The sequence below is a fragment of the Acyrthosiphon pisum genome, chromosome A1 (assembly GCF_005508785.2).
Source record: "Acyrthosiphon pisum isolate AL4f chromosome A1, pea_aphid_22Mar2018_4r6ur, whole genome shotgun sequence".
NCBI classification, from domain to species: Eukaryota; Metazoa; Arthropoda; class Insecta; order Hemiptera; family Aphididae; genus Acyrthosiphon; species Acyrthosiphon pisum.
The window spans coordinates 31,554,927-31,573,919 of NC_042494.1; the positions used below are offsets into that span (position 1 = coordinate 31,554,927).

The 18,993-nt window shown below is 28.1% G+C and overlaps 1 protein-coding gene across 1 annotated transcript in view; it reads left to right on the forward strand.

The window, feature by feature from the left end:
• Window positions 1–3,183: 3,183 nt before the first annotated feature.
• Window positions 3,184–18,993, forward strand: part of LOC100575324 (prolyl endopeptidase FAP) — a 208,747-nt gene continuing 192,937 nt past the window's right edge. The window contains exon 1 of the mRNA XM_029486920.1: window positions 3,184–3,549. The gene's annotated coding sequence lies outside the window, so the exon portion shown is untranslated. The remainder of the gene's footprint in view (window positions 3,550–18,993) is intronic.

The window sequence follows — 18,993 nt, forward strand, 5'->3', positions numbered from 1 at the left end:
GTTGATTAATTTTAAAGTTCAATAAATCGTTATTATAAATTAATTTCCAAAATGTCTAGATATTGTGAATACCTACCTAATTATTATAATAACCATAATATTTTTGGTCATATTATAATTTTACGATGCATGATTCATACGCTCATCATTATTGTATTATCTCGTTTGAATATGTAAATTTATCAGAAGCTGTTTTATAAGATTATAAACTTTTGCATTTTAGTTGCGTTAGAGAGATTTGAATACAATTTAGAATTTTAAACATACATGGTTTTCAAGTGCATACATTTAGTAAAATTACGTTAATTTAAATAATTTTTTTCGCATGTTTAACAAAAATATGTATATGGTTATTTTGTTTTATCTATAATACTATGTATTGATGAATTCATATTGTAATCATTTTAATAATAATCATTATTGATAAATCGAAGTGCATACAATTTGTGTACAATGCGTCAATGCTTGTATGCTTTCATTTTTATTTTGCAGTAAAAAAACTAGTATGGATACCTGTATTAATCATTGGATGGTTAAATAATTAATTAATTATAAATTATAATACTTTTTTTTTTTTTTTTATTTATAAAGTTTACCTGACATTGGTTATATAATTATAATACTATTTCAATCGTTACAAACATTAACATTGTTCACTGGGAGTGTGAACTTCTTTTATCACTCTAGTGTGTTTCTTGTACATACATTCAGAACAATTATCAGCGGCGCCGAACCTTTTACCCGAAAGAGGCGACTGCCCCCTTTTTTTTCGGTGGTTTGGAGTCCATAGGTGCCCAACTATTGGTATCCCACGCACCTTATAAAATAAGTACTTATGGTTAACATAAAATAGGTAAACATAAAATATAAAAGGTATTTAGCCATGGTACAAAAGGTATGGTACAAAAGGTGGTGGGTAAAGAGAAATAATTTTTGCCTCCTCAGTTTAATTTTAGTTCAGCACCACTGTCAATTATTGCTTCTCGTTAAAATTGTAATTTAATTCGTGGAATTAAACTTTATTGACTAGGTATGTTATATTATAAAGCCATATTATAGTTGATACTAAAAAATTGTCATAAATATGTAAATCAGTAGTAAAAATATTATAAGACTATAACTAGACCTTTTTATAGTTGTATACCAAGGTTCAAAGCAGGGAATACATCAGGGGATAATTAAATATAATTTAAATGCGTTTCGAGTTAAATTAGTAAAATAACTATTTATCTACGTGAATGTAGTTATGCAAGAAGGTTGTATTTATCGGTTTCATCCAAGTTTTAACAATTTATTACAGGGAGATTTAAAATCGTTTATCCACGACTTTTGTCCTTGAACAATCAGTTTTGTAGGGTCTTTCTATCCAAGTTTTTAACAATTACAGGGAGATTTAAAAACGTTCATACACAACTTTTCCGCTTAAGGTGCCAGTGTCGACCCCGGGAAAATTTTTAGTAATACAATTATTATTTATATATTAAATATTTTTTTATTTTGAAAAGTAAATATATTTGTGTGGGCAAAACAAAATAATAATAAATGAAAACATAATAATAATCATTGATGTGTGACTGAGTAAAATATCTTTTTTTTTAATTTTCCTGAGGTGGACACTGGCACCGTAGGCGGAAAAGTTGTGGACGAACGTTTTTAAATCTTCCTGTTACTTAAAAACAATGGTCCCGTCATCGAGGCTTTCTTCTTTAATAGCAAAAAAAAAAAAACCAATATTATTACATTTAGTTTAAGTTTTTATTCGTCACCTTTAAAAACAGTTTTTTTGAAAATCAGAATCAAAATTTTGACTTATTAAAATCATTTTAATATAGGTACACGTCTATATTATACATTATAATGTACGCGTGTGATGGGTGTACCTATAGTAATAATTTACTAAAAAAATAAAATAATAATAATTAATAGTAAATTAGTGTACTATAACATAGTGTGTTAATTATGTTTACCAAAGCCGAATCTATATAATACGTTATGCAACAATAATTCAATGTAAACTTGAAGTTATTCCATTGTAGCGTGTAATTTATAATTAACATGGTGTTGTCTTTTGTTGTATGATGGTTTTATGGTATCAACATAATAATCCCTTATGTCTAAAATTACTCCTATTGTATACCCTGTGTTTTTGTAACAGTGCAGTGCTAATTAATACTTTAAAAAAATGTTGAATTTTTTCAATATAATTAATTCGAATTTTTTCGTCTGTAGGTATAATAGGTACTTATATATTTTTTTAATTACGTTTTCACCAAACAACAAATTACGACTTACGTAACTATTTCGTACTTTATTGCTTGTATCAATCATAAAATAATAATAATAATAATAATAATAATAATATGTGCTCTGCAATAATCGAGTATCATAAAAATAATCGTACAACGCTTAGGGGATTTTCACGCTTCAAGGGATCGGAAAGCGTGAAAACTATATTAATATGACAAATCCAAGGAGATTTTATCGTCTGTCCGTCGCGTGCTTCGCTTGTTCTACGTCTGTCGTCCATATAATAAAACAATAGTACCTATTGTTTCCCGGTGTTTTTTTATTTTTTCATCCATTATTGGCGATCGTGCGGCCTATATTTACGAGGCGCGCGATAAGAGTTTATTATCTCCATAAAATACAGCGTCATTATAATATACCGCGGTGGCTTTTTTTGTATATATTATAATTTTTTTTTCGGTCGACGTCCGGAAAACACCGTCAGATTTTCAAAAATAAATAATAACAACACGCAAAAAAAAAGACAAAAACGTTATTTCGTTCCTGAGAGACGCGAGGGAACCCACTCTCCGAATTCGGGAATTCAGGGGCGGCACTCCTGGCACGCGGACATGTTAATACACAGCTCCCAGAAGTCGGTGGTCGGGTGGGCAGATTGCGTGGCAGAACGGGTCGGGGGTCGAGTCGGGTGCACAATGGACGAAAGTGTCATAAATTTTAAAAACGTGTCGTGTGGCGGCGGATCCTCCTCTTCAAACCTCTATCCGCCAACCGACCCCTATCGCCCCTTACACCCCTTCGTCTGACCTCACCACCACCTCCACCCATAACACCATCGTCCCACGGTCGAGACGGTCTCGGATCACGCCGCCGCCGGCCGACGGTATAGTCGGAGAATTTGTGTGTGGCGCCTACACGTTGTCGTGGTCGGGACCGCCGGAGAGGGCCGGCCAGCCAGTTCGTACGGACTTTTCGCGACAGTCAGACGTGCGTGCACCGTTCGTCGTCGTGACGTCACCGCGGCGCGCCGTCACCGTCGGAGTCTCGTCGCCGTCATCATCGTGCGCGCGTTTTCGGTCGTTTCCGTTTGTTTTACTCCGATGAAATTTTAGCGTCCCCACCCCCCACCGGTGTATGTGGATCGGACGCATTTTGGTCGTATAACCATACGCCGTTTTCCATATGGTATTAATGACAGTCGTATAGGTACCTCTTATAATATTTTCTATTCGACGTGGCCATAGCCCGCACCGGTGTCGACCGACGATACAGTCTTGTTTGAACCGTCGTTTCTTATTGTAGGTAGGTACACACAATTATGGTCAAATATAAAGTGTAATATTATTATTGTATCCGACGCGGACTCGATGTATCCCAAACGGCCAGAGCTACATCATAATAAATTAGTAGCGATAATATCAAACCGATGGTGTCGAAATGCTTTAGATTTTTTATTTGCCTCCTCTACGAGTTTTACGAATCATACATTGATATGGCGTTGTTTTGAGTGGACTGAACGTATAGGATTATAGTGACAGTATACATATAGATCAATATATGTCAATATATCTCCATCGTGCATTTTGTAATTTTATGAGACTATTTTATTTTAAAATTGTCTTGATAATTTATTTAAAAAAATAAACGACACACATATTATGGAGGTAATAATGTCGCTATGTATAGTTTAAAATGTAGGTATATTTTTTTGGTGCTCTGATGCGTGGTTTAAACATTATAAAACGTTTCAAATACATTTTAACCATCGAAAAAAAATTAACAAATCAATTACAAACAGCAATTGATTTAGTCGTTTAACATTTAAACAGTAAATTAATAAAAAGCAAAATATACCTATAATATGCTTTTATTATTATTATTTTTTTTTTATTGTTTGTTTGTGTAAAAATGCTGTCTATATGCTTGTAGAGAAAAAATATGTTTTAACTGATTGTTTAATAAAGTAACTGTCAATGTTTATGCGATAGTATATAATACTGCTACGCGCAACTAAATTGTTATTGGATCATTTATTTTTATTATAATAAAAAAGAAGTTATACGTGTATTGTTCTAAAATAGTTTATTGAGATATTGAGACTAGGTATTTAATATAACATGTTATAAAAAATCTGTATTATATAGCTTTTATTTATATTATATTGCGTTCACTAAGTAGAAACGCCTTTCATAAGACTACAAAAAAGATAACATTAAGTCACGTCATGATAAAAGTTGGGCATTAAGCGCTACACAATAGAATAATGGGCATTTAGACACGCGAATCGAAACTATTATTAAAAAAATTAATACATCATAAAATACTTTTAACGATTTATTTTTAAAATAAATATTATAGTATATTTTAGTGTAAGATAGTTGATGTTAGTGCATATTCAGCTGACTGCTGAATTTCACGTCTTAGATCATCGAAATAGTTCGTATTAATTAAAAGCAGTTATCCGACGCTTTAAAAAGTTTTTGATCCTCCATTATCGGTGCCAAATTTAATGCCACGCAAAAAGTTTCTCTCGTTCAATTTGTAAGACAACAGAGATCGAATTATTTTTAATTTAATTTTACATATTGAGAACTATTTCTGTTTTTCGCCATGTTTAATTTTAAACTACAAGTTATCTTTAATTTGAGTTTTAGTTTGTTTTGCTTAAAATAATGGTATATAACGCATATCATGTTGCATTTTAGTTTTTTTTAAGTTACTTTTTATATTTATATATATAGTACTTTATATTCTCGTTTATAAATATATAACAATCAACGTGCAATATTATAGAAACTCTAGACACTAATCCTACCTAGTTAAAATTATTATTTTTATTTAGTTTTAAAAGATAAGAACACTGATCGGTAACACAGTTTATTTTGCGCATTCAATATTTTTCGATTTTTACTTTACAAACTAGACTATTCAAAAACTTTTATTCTAGTTATGAGCAAATATACGTTGGTTACAATGTTATCCATCTTATTGACCTATTTATTTAATGTTTCATTGCTAACCATAAAAATACTGATTTGCATTTAATTTTAGGTTTCCTTATGGTAACTGACTTGTATATGGTAACATTACATTAGTATTAATTATTCTTTTAAGTTTGTTTGCTATTTTATGTACGTACCTAGTGCCTATAGATTTGGCGATTCTATTAACAGTAGGTAAACACTAAACACTGGTAATTTTAAAGAGTATTATCTAATGATTTTGAAAAATATTATATTTTTTATCGTAATAATTACTTTTTTAAACTGTTTTGTTTCATCAATTGGTTAAAGGTAACTGTTAAGTAGATATTTTAAGTTTTAATGAGTGGAGTGTTGTTGCATTGAGGTACTTTACCAATCTACCTTAGACAATGTTTGTCTACTACAACGCTCGACTCGTCTCCAAATACTTTTAACTAATTAACTACACGTTTAAAATTCTTCTTCATAAGAATTTTCATAAATATTTTCTACTTTATAGGAAACTGAAAATGTATATATATTTTTTTAGGTTCGTAATTTTTTTATTTATTTAAGTATACTTACATAATTTTTTTCATAGATTTTTCATATTTACTTACAACCATTATAGCTTAACGAATGTATGTACTATAACTAATTTATTATATTAATTTAGTATACATATTTACATATACTTCTTAGTTATGTACTTATGTTAAATTATTGTAGATAGTTGTAGGTTATTGGGCTATAATAATTAATATTGCTTAGCTTTTTAATGCAAAAGAAATTATGTGATTGATATTATTGGTCAAATGATTTAACATGGAAAAAAAATAAAAAATAGTGTAAATTTATTAATTTCAAATTAATTTTAAATAATCATTACCTACTGTTAAGTTTTCAAGAGTTATGTAAGGTGTTTATAAAAAAAAGTATCACACTTATCATAATCATCGCATGGATCTTACTTCACACATTGATCTTACATTTTAAAACATTTTTTTAAATGTAATACTTTCCACCATGTTTTCATTGTAGTAAGCGACACGCGTTAAAACCATTCTCTATATTTATATTTTGTTTATCTTTAAATAAAAAAGGAGGCCAAGACAACTGTACCTTTATATTTCGTTTTCTTTTTCAATAAATGTCATATTATTTATTATGTCTTACAGCAGCACATATTATATTCTTCTTCTTATTAGTTTTTCCATGTTCATTGTAAATCATCACTACCTACACAGTTGAGATAAATTTATAATTTATCGTCTAACATCTGTATTTGTCTTTACCTTTGAAAATTCTACCTGCATTATTATAGTGTTAAATAATTAAACATTTTTTTCCTTTAACATTTTATTTTCATGCTGGATTTAGAACAAATTTATTCCATAATTTATTCTTGTTCATAAATAATAAAAATCATGTGTCTAAATTTGGACATCGTTGGACATCCCAAATAATTATTATGTGTATAAATTAGTTTTTAATTCTCTTTAATTGATACATTATTCAGTTACTTATAATAGTTACGAAACGTATTATAAATTGAATAAACAATATTTCAGGATGCAATTGTGATGTCATGCACACAATATAATTGATTTATTTTAATGATGTATAAATTATAACCTAGAATTTGGTACATAATCTGGAACAAATATTATTAATAAATAAATACACAAACGTGTAGTTGTTTTCACAACTCTTGTATGCTATATCATTTTCGTTTTTTAAAATTTAATTAAAACTAAATATATTTACTTTAGATACTATTATTGCTGTACAATTTTTGCTAAACTCCATTATTTGGACATTTGAAAAGGTGACTAATCTTTTTATGCGAGACTCTTCATGAGTAAACTAATTAAGATTAAAAAAACAATGTATTTCAATAAATACCTAGAAAAACATAATGATGGATATAAAATATATATCATATATATTAGACTAACAACACTTACACATTATATTAATTGTTTAAAATAATTATAATATCGTTTATTATATTGTATTAGGATATAAATAATGTTATTTATGAATCGAAGAAAAAACAAAATATTCATTGTAGAAATACACATATTTTATCAATTAGGTAAGCTGTTCTTAAAAATAATTATCAATACAATATTATTTCAGCAGTATCTATGAAAAATAAACAAAAATTATAGATAATATTCATATTTAAAAACACATTTCTTCAGGAATGATATACATTTAGATTTGAAGTATCGGTGATACTAGCATAAGGAGAAAGGTTATTAAAAAAAAAAAAAACTGTTTGTTTCGTGATACTATCTGGGCGAATTTAGTATAAAACTTTTAAAGAAACTTCGATCTTCACAATAATATTCTACTGCGTATCGCTGCTCTAGCCACATTGTTCATTTTTTTCCTTACAAGAAGTTACTGTTCACAGTCATGGTCTCCAAGTAATATTATGTCCTTATTTCTTAAGCCTCCCACACAGTCCTCCCCTACCCGTCGAAGCCCTCACACAGTTCCAAACTTATAAATGGATGTGTTTATCTTTAACGTATTTTTCGACGATAACCGACGCTGCCGTTGCGCTGTTCTCAGAATTCGGCCCCTATCGAACATCGTGTAATAAAAAAATCATTCGTGTATCGAAATTGAACGGCGGCCAAGACCCTGAAAAGTCATAAACATAAATTACATTCAAAATCGCCTATGTGCGCTATGGGGATATATCAGACAACAGAGAAATGAGCTGCCGAAAATGAATGAAAAAACTTGCGCACAATGTGTGTCTGTAACGCAGACGGTCTGTGTATTATTATTATACGTTACTCGTATAGTTTGTTCAACTAGACATAAATTCTAAACGTCAACGGGATTTTCGGATTATTATTTGAAGAAATATTTTTGTTCCGTTATTTTTTATTTCAAATCACGTACGAGTCCTTCAGTGAATAGCTTTTTCTTTATTTTCTTAACCTCTTCTCGCCACACAATACCAATTGACTTTTGAAGCATTAAACAACTTTAATAATAATAATAATAATATGCCTGGCGCCAGCAGCTGTTTATTCACTGCGTACAAGTGTGGCCGATATTATATCTGCTTGGACCATCATCCTTTGTCGTTTCATAATTTTCACAGAGATCTAAAAAATAATGAATAATTTTATTTGTTTTCTTACAATTTGTGTTGTTTATTATATACTTATTATATACTTGTTTAATGTCGTATTGAATTTTTAAAATCATTATACTGTTACACTGAAATTAAAATTATGTAAATTATATTTTTCACAAAATAACGAAGTTTAATTTGTTAGCTTTCTAGAATTTATTTTCAAGCAGATTATGACAATGTTAAGTGGTGCTTGTTAAATAATATATTTCATAATATAATATATATATGTTAAAGAAAAAAGATTATTTATTTATTTTTTTAACTCGTTAAAATATTATTTTATGCCTGTTGAATGTTGATAAGTAGGTACTATTAATTATACCTACTACTATAATTTGATATTTTTGAGAGATTTGAATCGAGTTGAAAAACATATTTAAATTACATAGGTATTATAAATTCAATCAATAAAATATATTATAATATTATAAATTCGTATATCATATTTAGTTTTAAAATTAATACTAATATACCGGATAATTTTATTACGTTCTACACATTTTACTATTTTAGTTGTTTTTTTCTGTATTTATGTTTAACTGCAGTTTAACTTAATTAAGATATATCCAATTTAGTACTTATAGATAACTTGTATTGATTCAACCCTAATGCGTATTATAATTTAACATCTACCATACATATTAAACATTTACATAATAAACAAAAATCAACTTTGTAATTAAATAGGCTATTCAATTTATGTTCAATATATGAATTACATAAGACATTTTTGAGAAAAATTTAATTAATCTTAAATTTTTCTAGTCCTTACTGCGTTGGGTGTGTATTGATTTTGTAATGCTTTCAAAGATATTATTTTATTATATATTGTACTGATAGTATAGTTCAATACGTCAACAACGCCCATTGCTCAGTAACTCGGGTAACTTCCCTCGGGACGTGTGGAAATCGTGTTTCTTTCCATACAGTTTTCGGTACGTCCTTCGTATGTAATACGTGTGGGTGGTAATGTGATACTTAGGGCGGTACGTTTTGAGAAATGACATAGAGGTATAGGACGATCGTAATCTGATTTAAATTATTGGACAACAGTGAGGACGACAACAGAATGAAACAAATTTAATAATAATGGCGTGAATGTGTTTCTAGCTCGTTATTGACGACATTCGAACATTGACTGTCTTTGAAAAGTAACCTACAGCTGTAGCCATCCGTAAATTAAAGACTCCAAGCAGTTAGCAGAGGTATAATTAAGCTTTTTTATTCCACGGTTCCTTCATCTCTTCTAAACATTTTGGTAGCTCTCAAATTATTAAGTAGGTACATCGAAAGAAAACGCTTTAATGTTAAATTATTTATAATAATATATACATATTATAAATATATCAAGACAAAAAATTTAATAGACAATTGAAATTATATGTTGTATGTTATAATAAAATAGTCAATTTAACGTCGTTATTTTATTTCCTCTTCTGTGCCACGGCTCCCCTGACAAATACTCACATTGTCAAGAGCTGTGACGCACAGTTTGAACACCTCATCTGAACTAGAGAAAATAGTTTATGGTCATACTTACAATTTATTTTATAGGTATACAATACAATTTTATATAGTTTTACCTATCATCGTACTGGGAAATCGTTATGTACAATCGTACTAATCAAAAAAATAATATTTTTATTGAACTGACAACTGTATAAAATTAATAGTGTAAATGACAATATAGTCAGGGGAAATACAATGAACTGTTATTATGTTTCTACATTTAATTGTGGTTTCAAAGGAAATACGTAGCAAGTTAAAAAAAATCACCCCATGCAACATTTTATCATAAAAAAAGGTAATAGTTTATAAGAAAATACAAAGAACTGTTTGATTATTTTTTAAAATGTTAAAAAAACCGCTTGCCAAGTCAGAGATCGGCATGTAAACTTTCTTGATATTTAATTTTTAGAAATTTATTAACTGATACCATACCCAAGCGGTATAACAATTTGAATCCAGAAAAATGTCGGTGTGAACCGTCCCAAAAACAAATCATTTTCATTTTCATTTAGTGAGATAGATCTCTGAAACCGGAGAGCGAATTTCGTTGTTTGGGGGTCTTGTTAGTTTCACATTGGCTAGGAGATGTACAGAACTTAAAAAAAAAAAATTAAAACCCATTTTATTGGGCGTTTTTTGATGTTTTCAGTTTTACAGCTTTATAGTGAATTAAAGATTGATGATAAAGTCCTGAAAATCTTCACTGCACTTTTCCTAGCCAATATCAATCTAATAAGACCCCAAACAACAAAATCCGTTCTCTAGTTTCGGAAATCTACCTAGCTAAATGAAAATCTAGCGAAAAATAACTTTTTTTTTAACTGTGAAAAATCAAATAATTTTTTTTTTAAATGTTCAATTCCACATTTTATATTTACTTGATAATCCCTTTTTAATGAGTAATCAACTAACTTTCTAGCTATCATAGTTTAGGAAAAAAATTAAATAACAGAAATGTTGGGACTGTTAAGTCCGACGTTTTTATGGATTCAAATCGTTATACCGCTTGGGTGTGATATCATCAAATCTCTCTCAAATATTTTATATTAAAGCTAGCTAAATTATCCACCCACTCATCGTTACTGAGTTACATTTTTATTATTTTTTTATTTAACACAAATTCTTGAAGTTTTAAAAATTCAGACTTTTTTCATTACAATTAATAATTATAAAAACAAATGAAATACTAAGTAGTAAATAGTAAGAACTGAATCATAAAAAAAATTAATACATCCACGTATTGTCTAAGTTACATAATTCAGTTTACTAGAAAAACACTCTGTATAAAAATAAATACTTAATGTAAATAATACATTTACTGGTTGGGTTTAAATATATATGTTTTGTTGAACTTAAGTAAATGATTTATAACCGTTAAAATAAATTACTTTAAAAATGTCCCTCTTTTGCCATCCAAGCAATGGCACCACTAATCTGAAGCGAAACTATTTTTATTGGATTGGATAGTAGTTACTGAAAAGTTAAATAGTACCTATAATAATATATAAGAGTAAATTTATTACACAGTTTTCGATAGAATGGAAATAGAATTTGATTATTCTGATGGATTTAAATGTATTTTTGATATATTCTCACTTGTATAAATATTAAAGACGCATATTTTATATTCTGAATGTGTGCCATGTTCGGAGTATTTCCTAGGTGTATTTTTACTCGAAATTAACATTACAGAGGATATAATATCCTAATCGATGTTTAAAGGTTGAATAAGTTTGATTATAAATTATTATATTAATTGTTATATATATTTTGTTACAAACGTTGCAATTTGTTTTTACAAATCATGTTTACTGCTAATCTTGTTTTATTTGACTAAGTATATTTTGCAAGAGAATTATAAAGTGGACTGTTTACTCCAATCTGTACCCTTATAATCACTTTGGCAAGTTTCATGGAATACTCAAGCTTCGTGACGCAATTTTCGGATTTCAGACATCAAGTGACTTACAAACGATCCTTCGTTTTGGCCTCTTATCTATTACATTTTGCAAGAAAAAAATTATCATATTTTTGGGACTTTGATTAATTATTTGTTGTTAAGAAATAAGAAAAAAGAAAAACAACTTAACTACTCGTATTTTATACTTAATTTCTTTTAAAATGTAATATTTGTATAAATAAAATTGATTAATGTGCCTTCAAAATATAGGAATTTCACCCACATTATGTATTAAGGTTATTTATTTTTTACATGATTTTGTTAAAATTTAATTGATTTACATTAATCGTCCAACAAACTGTCAATCATTGTGTGTGTTGGTATATGATTTAAATTAAATCTAGGCGACTTAATTTAACTGTGCATGCAAAATGTATATTTTAATATAATAAAAGTACTAACATAATAATATAATATAAGACACAATTAGTATATATATATATATATACTTAATATATAAAAAATATTATGTTGTAAAACATACCTTCAATATCTTATTTATTTTTAATTTAATAATAAGCGAAATCAAGAACAAAAATTCTATTAATTCAATTGAATCTACTTTTACTTCATAATTATGGCTCAGCTCTAGAGTAATTTTATTTTAGTTTAATTTATAATCATTAACTTTTGTACTATATAAATATTTTTGTCATACTTAAATGAATAGGTAATCACGACAGCGTGTTAAACAAAAGATAATCATCAAACTATATTGAAATTAGAACTTTACGGGAACTTTGTTTTGAGGAGTATGTGTTATATACATGCAATTTTGCTCAAAAACATTATAAACTTGAATCGTCTACTGAAAGTCAAAATATGTTATAAACTTATAAGTAATTATTTACCTAGTGGGTATTACATAAAATAATAATAGATCAGGTAGGAATATCACTATATATCGTATTTTCACATAGTCTATTATAAATTATTATTATAATATTTTTAAGAAATTATATTTTTGTACTGCATGCAAAGTGCATGCTTTTAGTGTATATGTAATTTTTTTGCAGTTTCAATTTTTTAATGAAATTTTAAAACGTATCAATTATATTTATATTTTCATGTATTCATGATACATTTTTCTTATGGTAATCCTTAAATTAGTATCACGTACTTCTAAATTAAGATTCCTCCAAATGTTATCTTCAATACAGTTTTGGCACTACAATGCTCATTTATATGTATTGACAAATTTATTGGAAACCTAATGTGGTTCATATATGATAATTTATGTTCGAAAAATGTTTACATCAATAAAAATAAAACCATGTATTTCTGTTTTATACATTATTATTTCTGATAATATACATACAATATTATATTAATTGCACATCTCGGGCGATCGCGTTTTGAAGGGTACAGTACTTTTGCCGGCTTCAGTCCCGGAGGTGGCGGCGGTGTCGGTGTGAACCACGCAGAAGATTAGTATAAGCGAATACCGGTCGATAATACTATAGTATAATCCGTTCAGTGGGAACAGAGATTTACGTGCGGATTTCGTCGGATCGAAAACTTCGCCGATGGCTCATGGCGTTATCAAGTGGTCTCGGGGAAACGTACGACGGCTTTTGCACCGCGCGTGCCTAACAGCGCTGTTACGCCACCACTGAATGTGAGTGCTTCGGATACGTGGGCGTAAATAACAATATTGTCGTTTCGTTATCAGAGAGAGCGAGCGAGCGAGTGAGAGAGAGAGAGAGAGAGATTGAGTGAGAAAGAGAGGGATAGAGAATGTGAGAGAGACGATAACGAGGTTTTGGCATCAGCAGTACAATCGACGATAGTGGTGGTCAGGTAAACTATTCTTCGTTGTCCGTAGTTGGGTTGGATTAAAAAAAAAATTGGAAGATTTAACAACCGTCGTTAAAAAACGTGTAGGATAAAACACAGAACATCAGCACTTGTTTCCTCCATCAGTATTCCAGTGACGCAATGGTGCCGACGTACTTGAATTTGTTTTTCAAATCCTCAACGTCAATCTAGGAGAGCAGGAAGTTTTATCTGTAGTTATTGATCTTGAGTACGTTTGGTAAAGCACGAGTACATTTTTTTTTTAATAAACCAACGTAGTATGTATTTAATTTACCAATACAGGGTGGTGCGCCAAGCAGTATCCCTCTTCAATTTTTTTTCCTTAAAGATTATTCTATTCAAATTCAAATTTTTGGAATTTTACAGAATAAGGATTATATTTTGAAATACTTGGACTTTTTTTACCGTCAAAGAGGCGACCTATGGTTATACCAACTTATTTTTTTCAAATGAGAAGCACCCTTTTTCTTGAGAGTTGTTAAGAATTTGTTTCAAAATGTGGATGCATCTAAATCAACATTTAAATGAGTAGATTTGGAGTTTTTTTAAATGTATGTAGTAAAGCTAATAGGTTAAGAATGACTTAAGAATGATTAAAAAAAAAAATATTCAATAAATGTAAAATTGGGTCTAGAAATTATTATAGTGAGACAATTTTTACAAATTAGAAAATATTTATAATGATATAATAATTAATAATATTAATTGCTATTATTTTCAAATTATTTTAATTCACTAGGCGTGTATCGTCAAACCTATTACCATGGATCGATCTATAATACACAAAGTTAAATATGTACTTAACTAAAAAATTACTCGTTTAAAATTTGATTTAGATAGGTAGTAGGTACATACAAATGTCCATTAGTCATCCAATTCATAATTTACACGAATAAAGGTGATAAGGGTGATTTTCATTCAAGAAAATTTAATTTTTCATGGCCACAGCACACTCTTTAAATAGTATAAAAAATCGTAGCATTTATTTGAGAATATTGTCCATAATACATATCATTAAATATTCTAAAAACCAGAATTTTAAAAAAACCATTACTATAGGAAAAATAGTGGTGAACCTGCTCGGTAAATCAAACTATATAATATATTATATATAATAGACACATACGAGTAATGACTACGATAGGTACTAATAATATTATATTGCAGACACGTGTTTGATAAATTAATATCATGTGTTATATTTTTGTCGTGTGAGTATGCGCCTGTGCACACATGTCATTTGGCTCCGTGACAGAACAAATTTCCACCGTAAACAAACGCGAAAAAAATTTCACGATGGTGGCTTTTGTCTTTCACTTTATTGTTAAAGGCAACACTGTGTTTACATGCTCCCAATGATTGAACAATTGTATTTAGGTAGTTTTGAGAAAACCACAATACACCATGTTTGCGTTGTTTGCGATTGTCTTTCCAAAATCTATGTTATATATGTATTATGTTTATATTTATTTAAAATGGAATCAAACAATATCAAATATATTGAAAGTTGTAACTAATAGCTAGTGCGAGACACGAATAGTGAAATTAATATAAACTCACTAAAAAATTATCTTAAATTAATAATATTTTGTCAATACATAATTATGTTTTCAATATGTATTAGACGTGTGTTATTCGAGTGAAATGTGGAAACAGACAAATATGTAGTTTTTGATATCACTTTAAACATTGCAGGAGAGAGTACTTTGTTGGAGATTATTATATAATAAGCAATTTATACGGATAGCTATATATTATGGTTTATATCCATTCACAATAAATTACTATTTCCATTATTATCTTATTCGTTTTTGCAATTAAATACAAACTATTGAATCTATACATATTCAAATTTTTAATTGAATCTGATTAATGGGTCAACGGAGTCTAGACACTTTGAACTTTCGAACAAATTTAGTATCTATATGACTATATATAATCATTACCCGTACCTAGTTATTGATTGTGGTCACTGGATAATACAAAATACCTATACATCGATATGCATATTCTAACCAAAATATGTTAAAACACATGTGCTATACAAATATTATATTCGTCTACATAAATGTATTATTTCATCAGATTTTGATGAGTTTAAATCATTTTTGCACCGAACGCTAATCTAAACTGTTGATGTTTAATTTGAGATATTTTTTTTATCACTTACGTTGCGTAAAGCGGCAATATTGTATTATTTACAAGTGAACCTTATAATATGAAAATCGTGTTATTATTATTATTACTATTCATTTTTAATTTCCTTAACTTTTTATTCAACAATGTAGATTATCACTGGAGAGAGAAAACTATATTTTGCCATTTGAACAATCAAAAGCGATAACCGAACCAGTTTTCTGAAAACAAATAATATGAGACATTCCATAGGAGTTCCAGATTCATAAAGTTCTATGGAGTATTTAAAACAAACTGAAATAAAGATTTTAAACTTCACATTTGACTGTATAACTATCTACTTTTAAATAAACACATATTTTAAAAACTTAACACTAGAATGCATAAGGACAAAGGGTATATCTGCGTTAGCTCCGTTGTTTAAAATATTATGTGTTTTTCAAACAGGTAACGGACGGTCGATAACAAAGTTAACGACTTAGGTACTGGCACGAAAGCAACTACAAGATGACTTTTACATAATACATTTAAGTTATAACAATATTTTGAGTTATGAATTTTGAATGATTTCTAAGAAGAGTTGGTTTGTTCTAGTTCTAACAAAACTCGTTACCTAGGTATCCATTCTGAACAACCTATGACAAGACTCACTAATATCACCGACAACAATTATTCATCGTTTAAAAATAAGAGAAAAATAGTTTTAACAAATTTTATTTGTATGTAATATAGATACCAATCTATATCGTCATGTACAACGGAAACACGTTTTGGTATAGTATAATATTTATTAAATTTTAACGATTATCAAATAGTAATTTTGATCAGTATACAATATTATGTAATATTAATAATAAAATATATTTATTTTTTGAGTAAATTAGTATGTACTTTTAAAGTTACATTCGTGAAATCAGTCAGATAATTTACTATAGGTCATTATAATTGTTTCTATAATATTTTGGACTTGAAGATCGCAGCTGTATAATGAACATAGTTCATACAACATAGCTGTATGCTGTTTTAGATATAATTAACATGACAATTTCTTATACAAATAACAAATTTAATGAATCACAGAAATTTCACTTGAAGTATAAAATAAAGTAAAAGAAAAAATTATAATCAAAGGAACGATAGTAATATACATTTTCAAATTAAAAACAAAATGGACCAATACTGTAAATATAAAAACATTTTAATTTATATTTTGAATTATTACAACTGGTAAAGTTAAACTATAGTGAACTTTTCCTTTTATTGTTTCATTATAATCACTGTATAATGCAAATACATTAAAATTAATGATAATAATAATTATAATATTGCTGAAAAAAATGTAACTAACATCTAAAAAAAAGATGAATACTATTTTGTTGAAAAGTGGTATAACGATGGTAGTTAGTTATTTCAGTATTTATTATTTTTTATATCTACAGGGCATCCACGTTATTACTGCTTACCACTGAATGTTTTAATTTTAAATTAAGTATTTTTAATGTGAATATTTTATAGGTACACATGGTAGTAATGATATTTTTTTTATTTAACCCATTTTGGTGTAATATATAAAGTACAATAAAAAAAAAAAATTATATAGTTATTATTCTGTGTTCGTAAACATATTCTACGAAATTGATAATAATAATATGTGATACGTGAATATAATATCTAACTGTGGGGTTCACATTCTAGTTTGTTTTTTATTTAAAGTACCACTATTATTTTAAATGCTTTGATAATATTAAAATAATTTTCCCAGACGTGGTAAATTGTGAATAAAAATTGTGTTTTAAAAAAAAAAGTTAAGACTATATTAATTTATAAACAATTTCATTTTAAAATTTAAAAGTCATTAAACACTTGTCGGTTTTAATTAAGCATTTATTATTTATGTACAAAAAATTGTACGTATACAAATATAATACTCTTTTCACACTATCTAAAAGAGAATAATTATTCAATTAATTATTTTGTTATCTATAGGAACTGTAAATTAAAATATACCTCAAGAGTTTTTTATTTTATTTTATATTATTTTTATTTTGAGTTTAGATGTTAATTTAAAATAGTCCAACATGTTATTTTATTTTTAATTACTCATAAAATATTTAAGATAATATATTTATACAGGGTGCGGCAGTCAAACCCGACGATTTAAAATGAACTGGTGGGCGTGGCTAAAGTGGTTGAGATTTCGGGAATGTTCCTATCGCTTTTAAGTACCCTGAATTTGGTTATCTTGGAGCATTTGTCGAGTGAACAGCGTGCGTTCGTGGTAAAAGCGTATTAAAAAAGTAATGATATATGTAGTAGTAATGTGTGGCTAACCAAGGAAGGCATTTGCCTGACATTATCTTTAAAAAATGAAGTTTTTAAATATTATAACATAAAATTCCACTTGTGTACTTTTTATTTGTTTGGCGAAAAATTAATAAAAAATTGTTTTTCTCTTTTTTATTAATTTTTTCAAATCGTCGGATTTGACTGCCGCACCCTGTATATGGCTTTAGTATATGAAATTGATTTATATTAGTAACCTGAAATTATAAGCAATTTTGAGCAGTTTCAAGCACCATTTTGAATATTAAAGCAAAAAAAAAAAATGTGGGTAAGTGGATTTCGCTCTGCTGTACAGTAGGTTACTGTATAATGGATGGTATTAAATTTGAATTCAATGATATAATATCATTGTATAAGAAAAACGATTCTGAGAGGAGACGGTATGTCAGTCTAGGTATAAGACATAATATTATATTATAATACGCGTTATAAATCAACAAAAAACCGTGGTACTATCATATATATATAGTAGTATACTTTAGAAGTTTCAAGTACCCACGAATAATACAATCACAACAAAATAACTAAAATAGTTATCCTAGGTTTTTAATATGTAATTTCGTCCAAATTTGTACTTAAAATGACTATAAAAATAAACTGTGTAAATGTATTTTTTAGATTTTTCGGTAACAGAATTAATTACTTACGTGGAATCTTGCTTTAAATTTTCAATTCTTAGATACAAAAATTGAACATTTTATAAATTTTTAACTACAAAATAATTTTTCAAATTAAAATATGATAAATTTTGTCAAAATTTGATCTTTAAATGCTTATAAAAAAAAATTGTGTCTATGTATTTATAATATTTTTCAACTGATATTGTAACAATATATCAGGTGCTTTGTATTAAA